This window comes from Ochotona princeps, chromosome 12 (genome assembly GCF_030435755.1).
Source record: "Ochotona princeps isolate mOchPri1 chromosome 12, mOchPri1.hap1, whole genome shotgun sequence".
Taxonomy (NCBI): Eukaryota; Metazoa; Chordata; class Mammalia; order Lagomorpha; family Ochotonidae; genus Ochotona; species Ochotona princeps.
This window is the reverse complement of record NC_080843.1, coordinates 25,424,096-25,441,341: the sequence shown is the minus strand read 5'-3', so window position 1 is coordinate 25,441,341 and position 17,246 is coordinate 25,424,096.

Here is a 17,246-nt window from a genome sequence, read left to right as displayed (position 1 = left end):
AGCACTTTGTCTCCATATCTGAACATATCAGTCCCTGCTACACTTCCATTATATATCCCCTAATGAGTTTTGGTGTCATAAATATTTTAGTCCTGAAATATCCTGGTTTCTATATATAACATAATTTCTTGCATTTTCATTACTTAATACTTTATTTGCTATCTGTTGGAAATAGCAGGCATCCAACAATTTCTAGGATATATTTACTGCTACATCTTCCATATTTTTGAAAGACTGTATTAGGAGCATTGTTTGTGGGATTCCCTAAGCATAGAGCTATCATTCTGTTAACTGTTCCTGATCCTCAGGAAGAAAATACTTGTGTTATGTAAATTTCACTCACATATGAGGATTTGCTATTATTTGTAAGTTCAGTGTTAATAAATCAATTTAAATCAGATGCTTTTGAACAGAAACAATCATAAAATCTGGTTAGGTATAAATAAATTAGAAAAATGTGATCAGAGGCTGATAGGAACCTAACTTTGTTTTTCATCAGGTAACAATAGTTTAGGATTCATTAATTCAGTATTTGCAACATTTTCATGGAAGGTAGGTATACTACACATTTTCCTTACTAATAATTTATTATTTTTGAATTCCTGTTGTTCCTGTTTCTTTCCTATAATATTCCAGTTGATTTGCCTCAACATCAGAGTGACTCCAAAATATGAATGCAATTGTTTCAGCTGTTTTCCACTCATTTCAATTGTTGTTACTCTTGGCAAACTTAATTTTGCTATTAACTAGCAAAATGTCATGAGTGGTCTTTGCCTATATGTCTTCCTGAAGTAGCTGGAATAGGACTCTGAAAACAAATCTTGATTCTTTTGCTCTTAAGTTTTGAGCTGAAAAATGAATTAAAATGTATTCCCACATTCTTTCAGTGATATTAAGAGTTTAAATGAATCATTCCACTTTGTGGACCATTTTCCCATTATTATTGAAAGAACATCTTTGAGTAGGAGATGATTCAGTATGGCTTCATTTCAGAGGTTAATTGGGCTGGAATAAAAAATTGCTTCCCCAAGAGTATGCTTTTGTTTTCTGAGATATGTTCTTGTTTATGTCTTCTAACCACATGAATGTCTAGCTGAAATGGGCATTTATCTGCCATTAACAGAGTCTTGCATTTTACTTAAATAGTCATGACATCAGGGCAGTGAAGAAGTCAATTTTGAACCAATTAGATGCTCTAATGTGCCTTAATTATTAGAGACTTGGGTCATATGGCCTCCATTCAAATGACTACATTCAGAAATGGAGGACTGCAGGTTCCTAACACTGTCTCATTGACATTGACTAACATGAAAGAGTTCTCAGTTTATACCAGAAACACAAGGACAGAGTACTATAGCATGAGCTTCTCCTTAGCTGACAGGCATCAGCATTGAAGGATGAATCAGACTCAACATCCTTCCGGTTGAGTCATAAGTGCATCTCTTGTTTCTCCAAGAGTGCCTTACAGCTTCAGTTATTCAGCATATTCAGAACTATATATTCTTCCATCTCTATCCCTTCTGCAAGTGTTCAAATGTCTCATTGCTCTTTCCTTTCCCATGGGCTAGCGGATATAATTGAAGTCTCTCAATGAACTATTTTAAAAATTCTACTACAAAAGATGTAAAAGTACTGTACTTTTCACTATTTTCTTAAGCAGACCTGGGAAATATTCTTGGGACTTGATGAACATGATGTTGAAAGGCCATGTAGAAAACAAATGTGAGTGCATTCTCTAAAGAATAAAAGAAATTCCCTCTGCTGTAAAAGGAAAAAAGGAGCCATTCATCACAGCACAGAGCTGCAAAATACAGGTCATGCTGCAGAAAGTAGGCCAGCCTTTGCAGACTACCTCTGTAATTGTCCATAAGCTATCTCTGTAATAGAAATTTTTCATATGTGAAAATCTCCTGTCTACTTAGTTTATTTAGTTTTTCGCTTTTATTTATGTTTCCCTGCACTATTTTAGAATGTCAGCACTATTTTTCATATAATTCACAATACTATGTATTGCATCTTTGCGTCATTTTGAATACTGAGGTTAAAAAAGACTTTCAAGAATTTTAATCCATTGTGTGCATTATTTGCAAATTTTACTCCAAGAGAATGTATTATCATAAACCTTCCTCAATGAATAAGAAGTACTTTTTATCCATCCACACTATGAAAGATACAAGTTTCTCTAGCAGACAGATCTTTAGGTAGCTGGGTGACTTACAGCAGTTTTTGATATATCTCATCAAGAGATTTAGCTTGCCTATCACAGTACTTCATATGAACACAGCTATAAACCTGGGTGAGCACAACTACCAGCTATGTGTGTATTTTGCTGTTTGACCTATTAATTTCTTTATGAATACAATTTATCTGCCCATAACTCTTACATCTGCCAAACTGACATCAGTATATCTGTTTATGCTTGCAATAAACACATTAGTTGGGAAAATAACATGCAAGAAGGTGCATATTATTGTCTTTGTGTGTCACATGATTTATGAAGTGTTCTGTCATGTTTTCCTATGTATCTCAAATAAATCTTCTTTTAGAAATGCATATAATATCTTTTAAAGAAGTTTTATTAAGGTATTTTATCTAGAACTATATTTTTGGAATTTTAGAACATGAGATTTCTAGATTGGAGGGATTGTGACTTCTCAGGGTCTCTTCTTTCAAGAGTCCTCTCGCATTTGCAATCATGGCTTTGGGAGTTATGGTCCACGCATATTTTCTGCCAGCATGCAGTTTACTTTTGTATCCCCTTAGCAGTCTTGCAAAGAGCAGGAATCCTTAAAGTGGTGAAATCTAGGTTGGCACTTATTTTTCTGTTTATATGAACATTTGGCTTTGTATCGAGGATATATTTGCCAATGCCTAGGTCAATGGTTTATTTCTCCAGCGATAGCTGTTTGGTACAGCAGGTTACATGTCACCTGGGTTGTTTGCATCCCATGTTGGAAGGTCTGGATTTGAGTCGTGGCTCTGTTTCTTGGCCAGCTTCGTGCTAATGTACACCCTGGAGGCATCAAGTCATGTCTCAAGTATTTGGCTATCATCACCCATTGGGAGTCCAAGATGCATATATGGCATCCTAGATTTGGTCTGACCCAGTCCTAGTTGTTGAAGGAATTTGGAAAGAGAATGAAAAAACTAAAGGTCACTCTCTTGCATGCATATGTACTCCACTTTCAAATAAATAAATTTTTGCTAATTGTTTCTGTTAAAAATGTTGTAATCATACATATTTTGGTCTCTGGTTCTATTTTGTTTTATTTGCCTTATTAACTGACATGTAAATGTCACACATATATATTGGGTACCAGATAATATGTATGTACATTATGTGATGTTGAAAGGGTGAATTCATGTATCTCCTCAAGAGATTATGATTTCTTTGTGGCGAAAACATTCAAATCTTTCTTTCTAGCTTTTGTTTAAAGATAAGATGCTATAAAATAATCATTACGATCTCATATCCTTATTTGCTAGTTTTTCTCATTGGTATTAGATATGAGTCGTTTTTCTTCTCTTTATGGATTATATTTACTGCTTATTTGAAAGCTCTTTAATTTCTCATTGGAAGCCAGGTATTGTGGTTTGCTTTTGTTTGATTTTTTATTTTGTTTGAGCTGAGTTTGGGGCTTATTTCATTCCTATCAACATTGGTGGATAACATCAAGTTACCTGAACATAGTTTGATTTTAGGGTCTTGCAGGCCAGGGCTGTTTTTGGTCTGCTGTTCATTATTTTTTTTCCCAACTAGTAAAGTAAGATGACTTTTGGTGCTGTAAACTGAAGATCTTTGAATGACACATTTCTCAAGTCTTGCTGAGAACAGATATTAACTTGCATTCTGCCCAGCTTGAGAACTATTCTCTCCAATTGATCAGATGGCTGTTTCCTGAAGGGCGCAGTGGTTTTTCCCTTGTGTGTGCAGCAATCAGAGTTCAATTCAACATTGAACAGAACATCCATAACCACCTAGGCAAGCTCTCTGCTTTTCACTTTGGAGCACCTTGTCCTATTATCTCTGCTTTGGTTTCTGTGTGGATAATCACCTCCAGTCCCCTGTGTGCTACCTGGTGGGCATGGCTTAGAGCTTGCCTGCTCACCAACTGAGACACAGCTTCAGGCCTACATGTGGATTGTGAGCTCCAACATGACCAAGGGGTCTAGGGGAATATAGTTGGAACATGACCTCTGACATGACCAGCCTTACATCCAAAGAACACCATTGCCTCACCTTGGTGACCTCAGGGCCTGCTGGCAGGTTTAAATCCTAAGATTTCTGGTTATTTCCCAGTTTGGTCTCCTCAAATCCAGAAACCCTCAAGGCCTGCGTGGATTTTACCTGCCCTATTCACAGCCTAGAAACTTTCTCCAGGCAACTTTCTCCACACAGTCAAGAGCAAAACTCATAGGGCTTGTCTAAGTTGTGTTGTTTACTGTTGCTCACCATCTTGGATCTTGACTGTAACCATTTAATCTATTTTGTGGTGTATTTTACTTGTTTCACATAGGGAAGTAAATCCAGTCCTGAAGACAAATGCTCTACCACTGAGCTATAACCCCTCTAATACATCCAGTTCACGTTGCTTCATCTTTGTTCAAAGATTTTAAAAACATAATGTGCCAGAGTAAGATTTTGTCTCATTAAAAATTTGTAAAAATATAATTGTGATGGCTTTATTTTTACCATATAAAGATTTTAAAATATCTTGTTCTTGTTTATAATGCTTCCATTCATTTTTTTTACAATACACTTTTTGGGGTGGAATCATTTATCTATCACATATTCCTGGAAATGGGAATAATTGAGTCACAGAATTGCAGTGGCTTGTAGGGACACCTTAGCAAAGTACCTCCCACACACTCTGTTGCTTGAATCTAGAAATGTATTGCGTTACTCTTTCGGAGACTGAAAGTCCTGAAGCAAGGAACAAGCAGGTTTAGCTCTTTCTGAAAGCTTTGAAGGAAAAATTTGTTCTGTGTCTTTTCCTAACTTCTGAAGGTTTGTATTAATCTTGGCCATTCTCAGCTTCTCTGTGTTTTCATCTTCACATGGTGTCCTCCTTTGGGCCTGTGTTCAACCATCCCCTTTAGTAAAGATATAACTTGCCTTGACATAGGCATCTGTGTTATCTGCTATGATCTCTTCTTAAATAGTCACATCAGCAATGATCTGATTTTCAAAGGAGTTTACATTCTTAGGTGCTAGGAATTAGGACTTTACCATATGAAGTTCAGTAGAACAGAATTCAACCCATAACAAACATATTTACACTTCCTTTAAATACTTGTCAACTAACTCTAAGAGATGTAGGACACAAAGTAAATATTGAGTATGCCTTATTTGCACAAAACTGAAATAATGTGTGAAACACCTAATTGAAAAAAATATGCTTTTTGCCCTAATAAGATATTGTGTATCAGCGGTTTGGTTCTTTCTCTGTATGCTCCATTTTCCATATGCAGATAAGCAGCTTTGCAGCACATACCATTTTGCCTCTGCTTTTCTCTGAGCTCTTTAGTTTCACTCTGGCCTTATTCAGGATTACAGATTTCCCTTTTCAATTGTCGATCGATCTTTCTTTTTGGATGAAGCTTTGTCTAGTTAATTCAATCTATTTTTATTTGCTGCACTGATTCTCTAAGTAAATGTTTAAAAGCACTTGCACCTTTCATAAAAGAGATGTATTGAATCAGTAAATGTATTATTTGCTTCTTTCATAAACCGACATAAATGCTAGCTGCAAATGTTGTTTTAAGAGAATTTTTTCCCCCAGTGTCTCCAAAGCATTATCAAACAAAGGAACTCCTGCTAATTCAAGTAACTCCAACTTTAATGAATATTCCTACTTACATCTCTGTTAGTATATCAAGACTCAGGTATAACCTAGGCTTTAAGTTGGAAATATCCAAAGTTGTACAATTTTCTGGTGAGGACAACCGCTAAATCTAGTTTTCATAATGATTTCTAACTGAATTTGAAAAAGTGCTGATACAGTTACTGAAGTGGGAAGGGAGATGACGATCACGAGGTAGAGTATTTCTCAGATATTGTTTCCCCTTCTTCCACTTTAACTTTCACAGTAAGTGTCAGTGAGTTAATGCCAGTGTCATCTTATGATTGGGGCTGAAGCAAGATAGTAATAACTAATTCATATTTTACATTCAAACATCTGAAGGGGTTTAACTGTTCCCAGCAACGTGTGATGACTAAACACGCCAAGGTGAAAGGAGGGAGGGTAGGGAGGGACACAGATGGGACTGTTAGAATTAGCAATCAAAATGAATATGTTTCTAATCATTGATGAAAATAATGGTCTATTTAAAAACAGGAGAGATGTCTTGATTCAGACTAGGAAACAGGATGAATACCCCCAAAAAAATGTTTTCTGAAGCGTAAGTGGTCATTTTGTAGCAAGTAGTGGAAAAAGATAACTCCATATAGACAAAGGTTATTGTTGAAGATACTAATGTGGAAAACAGCTTAATACAATGAAATACTTTAGGGATAAATTGACAGGAATACAATAGTCAAAGACATAAGGTTACGGATGGCACAGGTGTGATAATAAAAATATTATCAGGTCATGTTTACAATTGGGATTTTATTATAAATGCAATGGCTAGCATAAAATCAGGTAAAGTGAGAATGGACCATAGTGACTTAATTGCTGCAAGAAGAATGGATAGTAGATAACAAAAGAAGCAGCAGGGAAGTCACAATTTGAAATAGAATGATGGATTCTGAGACCAGGGACACACAGACACACACACCACACACACGTATATATACACATATACAGGTATACACATACATGTATATGTGTAATTTTATTCATATAAAGAAAAATTTCATGAATTTCATAAATTCAATTTTTAAAATATAACCATACATTGATCCTGCTTTCCATCCTTCCCTCAACCTTCTCTCCTTTTTTGCTTTATTTTCTTTAATTTTGGTAATAATATAATCATTTGCTTTATAATTATAAACAATGCATCACTAACCATAACATCCAAGATGTGAATTATAGAAAGACCACTGAATCGGGGACTCGCAAGATGGCCGACATAGGAAGATGGATGTGAGGGAGCTCACAGACAGAGAGGGATAGAACGCGACAAAAGCGTAAGTGGAGCAGCATAGACCTGCAGGGAGAGGAGCGTGAAGTTACCAGGACAGTGTGGAGCCAAAAAAATCCACAAAATTCGGAAGAGCAACCAGGAAAACAAACGAAACAAGGCAGGGAAGACGGTGTTCCGCTCCAGACCTGCTGAGTCACAGCCGCTGGGAGCCGCGCCGGGAGCCGTCCCTGCAGCCGCAGGAGACACAGCAGCCACAGAAACCTCCGGCAGTCGCCATACCCTCCACAGACCCTGACCCGCCGCAGCCCCCAGGAGCAGCACCCACAGCGAAAGTCCTCACCAGAGGCAGAGGCAGACTGCAAGAACTTGAGGCTTGAGGGAGCTGGGTAGGGGCAGCAGTGGGTCGGAGGCTCCTGGAGTTAACTCTCCAGCGGCAGGCACAGACCCTGAACATCCTTGGTACTCATCTCCCCACCGCTCCACCCCCCCCCCCCAGGGCGACTCCAGCCTCTGGGGACACAAGGCAAGTGCCTTAAAACTGCCAAAACTGTCTTGGAGTTGACGCACAGCGGTCCTGTGCACTGAGGAGAAAGGCAGAAGGCACACTGAATACTCCCCCGTGCCTTGCAGACTGGCACACAGCTAGGCGGTACTGACCCACAGGAACCCACACCTCTGGACTGTGCGGACCCGGGTGTTCCTCTGGGCTGGGCGGTCCTGTGCAAGCGCTGGGGCGGGCGGTCCCCTGCACTCGGGTGGGCGGTCCCGTGCTGCTGGGGTGGGTGGACCTGTGCAGGAGGCGCTTCTAGAGAGCACCTGGAACAACCCACGCCCTACAGTCCTGTGCTTGGAAAACACACCAGGAGGGCACTGCGGACCCGCGTGCAGGAGGCGTTCCCAGAGAGCGCCTGGAACCTCCACGCCCTGCAGTCCCTGACACTGGGGACACACTGAGAAAGCACCTAGAATCCTCTGTGCCCTGTGTTCCTGCGCAAAGGGGGCGCACACAGAGTTCCTTCATTCCCCCACGTCCTGTGGTCGCATACGTGTAGGTGACGAGCTGAGAGTGCGCTTTGAATCTGCTGGGCCTTGGAAGTGGCGCCCTGTGGTCCAGTGTACTGGAGACGCACCAAAAGTGCCTTGAAAATTCCCGCACCCTGCTACTCCACGCCTGCACGCTCGGATCTCTACAGGATAGCGCTTGGAGACCCCTCAGCAAGCTGGTGCCTGGGTCTCTCAAAAACAAACACTAGACTAGGGTGAGAATCCAGCAACACCTTGGGCCACAAATATGGGAAGAAATAAGAGAGTTAGTGACGTAGACACAGCTTGCTCCGCCCCAAAAAGCCACCATAAAGCCTGGTCAATCGCAGAGATTACAGATGAAGAAATTGAAGACGTCTCTGATAAGGAGTTCAGAAAAATAATTATAAAACTCTTCAGAGACAATGAAAAGCGATGGGACGAGCTCAAAGATTTTAAAAACCACATAATCACAGAAACAAAATCGCTCAAAAACGAGATCCTAGACTTGAAGAACAAAGTTGAGAGCTTAGCCAACAGAATTACAGCAGCAGAAGACAGGATATCCGACTTGGAAGATTCCCAGAATGAAAACAGGCAGATTATTAACCAACTAGAGTCACAACTACACAAGGCAACCAAGACGATCCAAGAGATGAACGACAACATCAAGAAGTCAAATATGAGAATAATGGGGCTCCCAGAAGGAGTGGAAAGAGAGACAGGCATACAACCAGTACTTGAGGAAATTATGCAGGAGAACTTCCAAAATACCTGGAACATGAACCCAATCCAAATTCAGGAAGGCCAGAGGACTCCCCACAGGGTGGACCCAAAACGATCCTCCCCAAGACACGTGGTAATCAAGCTACCCTCCAATGAATACAAAGAAAGAATCCTAAGGTTAGCACGAACCAAAGAGAAGCTTACATTTAGGGGCAGGACCATCAGAATCACTGCCGACTTCTCAGAACAGACGCTCCAGGCAAGAAGAGAGTGGAACAAAATCTTTCAAGTACTGAAAGAGAACAACTGTCAACCAAGAATACTCTACCCAGCAAAGATTTCATTTGTATACGAGAACGAAACTAGATACTTCCACAGCAAAGAGAAATTAGAAGAATATGCCAACACAAAACCAACTCTACAAAATCTCCTTAGAAATGCGCTACTCCCAGAGAAAAAGGAAGCAAGCCATAAGCAAGGATGGCAATCAGGGAGATCTCAATAAAGCCCATCCACAGAAATGACAATCAATTACCAACAACCTCAAAAACACAGGTATATGTCACGGCAAAACTATAATTTCTCAATATTAACCCTCAACACAAATGGCTTAAATTCATCACTCAAAAGGCACCGATTAGCAGACTGGGTTAAAAATCAGGACCCAACTATATGCTGCTTGCAAGAAACACATCTAACCAGAAGGAACTTCAGGAAACTTAAAGTGAAAGGGTGGAAACAAATATTCCATGCCAATGGACGAGAAAAAAAGGCTGGTGTGGCAGTCCTATTCTCAGATGATACGGACTTCAAAGTAACAAATGTCAAAAAGGATAGGGAAGGGCGCTACATCTTCTTGAAAGGGAGGATCCAACAAGAACCAATCGCCATTCTTAACATTTATGCTCCTAGCCCGGATGCACCCAGCTATGTGAAACAACTACTTTTGGACTTAAAGGGAGACATAGATGAACATACGATAATTCTGGGAGACCTGAACACCCCACTAACACCAATAGATAGATCAACGCAGCAAAAGCTCAACAGAGAAGCCACAGATCTCACACACACAATAGAACAACTGGACCTAGTAGACGTCTATAGAATATTTCATCCTAAGGCCACAGACTACACCTTCTTCTCAGCAGTGCATGGCACCTTCTCCAGGATAGACCACATAATAGGACACAAAGCAAGTTTAACTAATTACAAAAATATCAGAATCATACCATGTACCTTCTCAGACCATCACGGAGTGGAATTGGAAATCAACAACTCAAAATGTCCCAGGAAACATGTAAACTCCTGGAGGCTGAACAATATGCTATTAAACGAACAATGGGTTAGAGAAGAAATTAAAGACGAGATCAAAAAATTTATGGAAATCAACGAAAACCCAGATACAAAAGTCCAAAACTTATGGGACACAACCAAAGCAGTGTTGCGTGGTAAGTTTATTGCAATTAGCGTGCACGTCAAAGCCCAAGAAAGGCAACAAATGCAAGAATTAAGGACACACCTCCAGGAACTGGAAAAGCAACAGCAGAAAGACCCCACAAACAAGAGGAAACAAGAAATTATCAAAAAAAGACAAGAACTAAATCAGAAAGAAATTAAAAAAACCATTCAGAAAATAAATGAATCAAAAAGCTGGTTCTTTGAGAGGATAAACAAAATAGATACCCCATTGGCCCGATTGACAAAGAAAAAACAAGACAAAGCAAGAATTAGCAGTATCAAAGATGAAAAAGGCAACATAACAACAGACGCTACTACCATTAAGGAAATAATTAGAAATTATTACAAAGAACTATATGCCAACAAATTCGATAACCACTTGGAAATGGAAAGATTCCTAGACTCCCACCATTTACCAAAACTCACCCCAGAAGCAACAGAAGACCTGAATAAACCCATTACTGAATCAGAGATAGAATCAGTGATTAAAGAGCTCCCAACAAAGAAAAGCCCAGGCCCAGATGGTTTTACCACAGAATTCTACAAAACATTCCAACCAGAGCTAACCCCAATCCTTTACAAGCTCTTCAAAACAATAGAAAAGGAAGCAACTCTTCCAAACTCATTCTATGAAGCCAATATCACCTTAATCCCCAAACCGAATAGAGAATTAACAGAAAAGGAAAACTACAGACCGATCTCCCTGATGAACGTTGATGCTAAGATTCTCAACAAAATCCTAGCCAATAGAATACAAAAAAACATCAGACAGATCATCCATCCAGACCAAGTAGGTTTCATCCAGGGAATGCAGGGATGGTTCAACATAAGAAAATCCATAAATGTGATACATCACATCCAAAAACTGAAAAACAAAAACCATATAATAGTATCAATAGATGCAGAAAAAGCCTTCAACAAAATTCAACACCCCTTCATGTTAAAAATCCTAACCAGGGTGGGGATAGAAGGAACAATCCACAACATAATCAAAGCAATATATGAAAAACCCAATGCCAGCATCATACTAAATGGAGAAAAACTGGATCCCTTCCCACTGAGATCTGGAACAAGACAAGGCTGCCCACTATCACCACTGCTATTCAATATACTCCTAGAGGTACTTGCAGAAGCCATAAGACAAGACAAAGAAATCAAAGGAATCCAAATTGGAAATGAAGAAGTCAAGCTTTCACTATTCGCAGACGACATGATTCTCTACATAGAAGAACCAAAAAACTCAATACAAAGACTCCTAGAACTCATACGAGAATTTGGCAGAGTGGCAGGATACAAGATAAATGAACAAAAATCAATAGCCATGGTGTATGCAAATGGCCGCAAGATGGAAGAAGATCTAACCAACAAGCTACCATTCAAAATAACAGAGAAAAGCATGGAATATCTGGGAATAAATTTAACCAAAAGCGTAGATGACCTTTATGAAGAAAATTACAAAACACTCAAAAAACAAATAGAACAAGACCTCGAAAGATGGAACAACATCCCATGCTCCTGGATAGGCAAAATTAATATCATCAAAATGTCTATACTACCAAAAGCAATATATACATTCAATGCAATCCCAATCAAATTACCCACAGCATTCTTCATCGAACTGGAAAAAATGATACACAGATTCATCTGGAAACACAAAAAACCACGAATAGCCAGAACCACTCTGAAGAACAGGCACTTAACAGGGGGAATCACAGTACCGGATCTATGGACATACTATAGGGCAGTGGTCATCAAAACAGCCTGGTACTAGCACAAAGATAGAGAGGAAGATCAGTGGAGCAGAATAGAAACAACAGATGGAAACCCACACAGATACAGTCAATTAATCTTCGACAAAAAGACAGACAACAACCCAAGCAAATGGAAAGGTCTGTTCAATAAATGCTGTTGGGACAACTGGTTAATAGCCTGCAGAAACAAAAAGATAGACCCACATCTCTCACCATACACCAAGATCGAATCTAAATGGATAAAAGACCTAAACCTACATCCAGAAACCTTCAAACTTTTGGAAGAAAATGTTGGAAACACACTGCAGCACTTAGGGGTAGGCCCTCACTTCCTAAAAAAGACTCCAAATGCAGTAGAAATCGAGACCAAAATAAACAATTGGGACCTCATCAAACTAAAAAGCTTCTGTACAGCTACAGAAACAATCAATAAAGTAAAAAGGCAACCCACAGAATGGGAGAAGATCTTCGCACACGACATAGGTGATAGAGGGCTAATCTCCAGAATATACAAAGATCTCCAGAGAAACCAAAACACCAGAACAAACTGCTCAAGAAATGGGCACGGGAAATGGGCAAACACTTCACAAAAGAACAAACCCAAATGGCAAACAAGCATATGAAAAAATGCTCAAGTTCCCTGGCAATAAGGGAAATCCAAATGAAGACAACAATGAGGTACCACCTAACTCCAGTAAGGAAGGCACACATACATAATACCACCAACACTTGCTGGCGAGGATGTGGGGAAAAGGGAACCCTTCTCCACTGCTGGTGGGACTGCAGACTTGTACAGCCTCTATGGGAATCAGTTTGGCGAATACTCAAACAACTGAAAATCAATATACCATATGATCCAGCAATAGCACTCCTTGGGATATATCCAAAACATCTTCTACTCAAGAAACCAACATGCACGCCTATGTTCATAGCAGCACAATCTACGATCGCAAAAACCTGGAAGCAGCCAAAATGCCCATCAGCGGAAGACTGGCTAAGAAAGCTATGGTTCATCTACTCCATGGAATACTACTCAGCTATTAAAAAAAACGAAATGCAGTTCTTTGTGGACAAATGGGCCCGACTGGAATCCATCATGCTAAGAGAAATGAGCCAATCCCAAAAGGTTAAATACCACATGTTTGCCTTAATCTGAGATGAAAAGAGAACAACTTGGAAAATAGTACCTGTATATTGTAACATTAGTGCAATCTCTTATAACCTGTATCCAATGCAATAAGATAACGCGATATAATCTATAAACCAACAATTAATGTCAGAATACTTAAGATCTACATCGAAAAACTGTAAAACCTACTATACCCTCAATACGCTATGTTAACCTGTAATGGGGGGGGGAGTGCAGGGAAATCTTTCAGGACCATAAAAAGAGTGAGAAAAAAGTACAATATAGCCTATCAAGATCAAATCTGGTAATTCATAGGTAACAGACTCAAAGCGGCACTAAACAACAATAAAACTACTATACCAATGCATGAGGGGGGAATCGGGTGCGATCCTGACAACCTCTTAACAGGAGGTCATGTGCGTGGAGCAGGGGAGCACTCCAGAGTGGAGCAGGTGGTAAGGAGGAAGCTTGGATCCCAACCATGAAGACTCCCAGACCTTCACCACAAACTATTAATACGAGCAACAAGGACTATATCCCAAATGCCAAGGAGGCCACGGGGAATTGGATGCCCTTGGAGGCCGAGTACTCTGAGGTCACCCACCCCCAACCGGAGCTTCCACAGGGGATGGAAGAAGTCCAAACACTACCGTGCAGAAACCAACGTCATCGGAAAGACAACCAGAACCCCTGAGTGGTCTGCAGAAACAGAAGAACAATAAACGTCCTTCGGGACCAGGGAGGAGAGCTTTCTCTGGTCCGAGCCTGGCTCCACCTCTGGACCCCCCCTCCCTCGCAATGACCATCGGGATCGCTTCGAAAACCCCTCACAGCAAACAAACAATCATACAAACTAAAAAAAAAAAAAAAAAAAAAAAAAACCTAAAATAAATAAACAACAGAAAGTAGAACTTGAAATCTGACAGGAAAGAGCTGGCATGGATTGGCTCATGCCTCGCTGGGTGGGTCACAAAGATTAGTTACTCCTCACCATGGTGTTGAGGATTTTCCTGCACACCACCCCTCAAAAAAAAAAAATGTTCTGCACCTAAAATGTTGACATATATCTTGTTAGAGTTACAAGCCAGTCTGGATTATCCTAAAATCTGCCAAGATCAGCAAAATTTTACTTCAACGCAACAACTGGCTAAATACTAAGATGAAATGGACACGAAACAGCTGAATGGTGCCTTATGTCCATTTTAAGGTATAGAGCAGCCGGTCCTGTATATGAACTAAAATTGAAATGTCAGTGAGCTAATCATAGGTTGCTGTTGATGTTATATTGGGACTCTTAATTGACTGTGATGATATTCTGCCAGCTCAAACTTCAGACCAGAAAAGGTCTCCCCAAGAAACTGTTCAACCCATTTGGATAATAAGTAGCTGGACTCTATGCTTGGTATATGTTTGCAAGGAAAGAATCTTGATTGAATTTGAACTGTAATACTGCATCAAGGTGGAGGAATCCACCGGGGGGAGGGGAGTGGGAGGGAGGGGGGGATTCCCAGAGCCTATGAAACTGTCACATAATGCAAAATAATTAACAATAAAAAAAAAGAAAGACCACTGAATCACAAGAATATAGACAAGAAATATCAACAATAAACAAATCATAAAATGTCAACTATTTTGCTCTTTTTTATTGTTATTATTTTCCATATTATTTTGTAGATACGGGGATTCCCCCCTCCACCTCATCTTCCTTCCTTCCTATTATCTTCCTAAATATTTTTCTTCATATTTATAATAATAGTATACTCCTTCAGCAACAGCAACAAATTCAGCATTCTGCTACTTAATTGTATCATGGCATTGTGGGTATAGGCAATGCTAGAAACTCTAGCATCTTATTGTCAAGACATTATACACAATTATATTGGGAGTACTCCAATTGTTTGGGAGTAGAGACACATACTGTAATGCTTTTTCACTTCAGGTATGCTTGTCCCCATTCTACAATTTATCTATGAGAATATATGTATATACATGTTTAACTTTGTATCTATTTGTTCTGTGTTTTGCATGAAGGTTGCCTATATCAAAAAGAAAATATGATATTTTGTCCTTTAGGGATTGGCATATTTCACTGAGTATAATGGTCTCCATTTGGGACCATTTGGTTGCAAATGATAGAATTTCATTCTTTTAGTGGCTGAATAGTTTTCCATGGAGCAGATATACCACGATTTCTTTAGCCATTCCTCTTTTTGTGGGAGTCTGGGTTGTCTACACCATTGTGGATTGTGATGCTATAAATAAAGCGTTTCAGGTCACTTCCTCATATGCAGATTTCACTTTCTTTGAAATGGAATAGCTAGGTCATATGGCAGATTAATTTTCAGTTGTCTGAGCACTTTATATATTTTAAACATTGATTCTTTATCATATACATAGCTTGCAACTATTTTCTTTAAAGATTTATTTTTATTTGGAAGGTAAATTTACAGAGAAAAGGAGAGACAGAAAGAAAGAGCTTCCATCTGATGGTTCACGGCCTAAATGGCCACAGCTACCACAGCTGAGCTGATTGGAAGGCTGGAGCCAGGATCCTGGAGCTTCTTCTAGGTCTCCCACATGGGTGCAGGGACCCAAGGACATGAGCCACCTGCACTGCTTTCCAGGCCAGAAACAGGGAACTCTATTGGAAGTGGAGCGGCCAAGACATAAACAGAGTGCTCATGTTGGATGCTGGCACTGCAGGCAGAAGATTACCTAGCTATGCCACCATGCTGGTCCCAAATCTTTCCTCACATTCTATCAGGTGCATCATTACTTTGTGCAAGTATTCTTTTGCTGCACAGAAACTTCTTACCTTGATATAATGTATTTGTGCTTTTATTATCTGTGCAGCTACTAGTCTTATCCAAGAAGTTTTTGCCTATACTAGTGTGTCTTACAGGTTTCTCCAATGTTCAGTGTTTTCTTCTAGCAATTAAATGGTGGCAGGACATAGACTGAGAACCTTGATGCACTGTGGTTGATTTTTGTGTAAGGTATATGGTAGGGGTTATGCTTTAAGGAAGAAGTGGCAGCCCATCTTTTGTCCCCCACCATTTTATTAATTTGGTGAGAAAACAGGAGGGAGGCAAAGGTAGCTCTTAAAGACCTGAATGAACAGATAATTCAGCACTGGAATTTCTCCATTTTGCAGATTTTTTCTACTGCTATTATTATTATTATTACTATTTTCCATGATACAGTTTTGTAGGGATATGGACTCATCTCTTCCTCGCTTTCTCCTCCCACCGGTATAGTCCTTTAGTAAAAAGTTGCAAGTTTAATGGTCTGCTACTTAATTGTTTCACGGCATCGTAGGTATTGGAAAATATAGAACACCTAATCATCATACTGCCAAGATATATTTAATTGTTGCATTGGGCATTTTCTTTTATTCAGAAGTAGTGATGCATAATGCTACTTATCTTGACTTCCTTGTAGGCGAGTCTCCATTATAACTTATCCATGAGAATGTATGCATATACTTGATCACCTAAATATTTATTTTAGAGTTTGCATAATTGCTCTATTTCATCAAAAAGAACATATGATATTTATGCTTAAGGGGCGGGCTTATTTCACTAAGCATAATGGTCTCCAATTCACACCATTTTGCTTCAAATGGTAGGCTTTCTTACTTTTCTTGGCTGAGTAACATTCCACAGGGTAGATGTACCACCATTTGTTTTTCCAGTCATTTGTTGATGGGTGTCAGGTTGTTTCCTCATCTTCACTATTATAAATTGTGCTGCCTTAAAAATAGGGTTTCAGGTTGCTATCTTGCATGGTTTCTATTTCATTTGATTATAGTCCCAGAAATGGAGTACCTGGGTCACACAGTAGATCAATTTTCAGTTTCTGAGCGCTCTCCATACTGACTTAAAAGTGGTGACACCAGCATGCACTCTCACCAGTACTGGACTAGGGAACCTTTTCCACAAATCCTTGCCAACAGTTGGTGGTGGTGGTGGATTACTATCTGTAAGTCATTGTCTTGTCAAACATTAGTTGGCTGTACATGCGTGGGTTCACTTCTCGGGTTTCTATACTCTTCCATTGGGATGCTT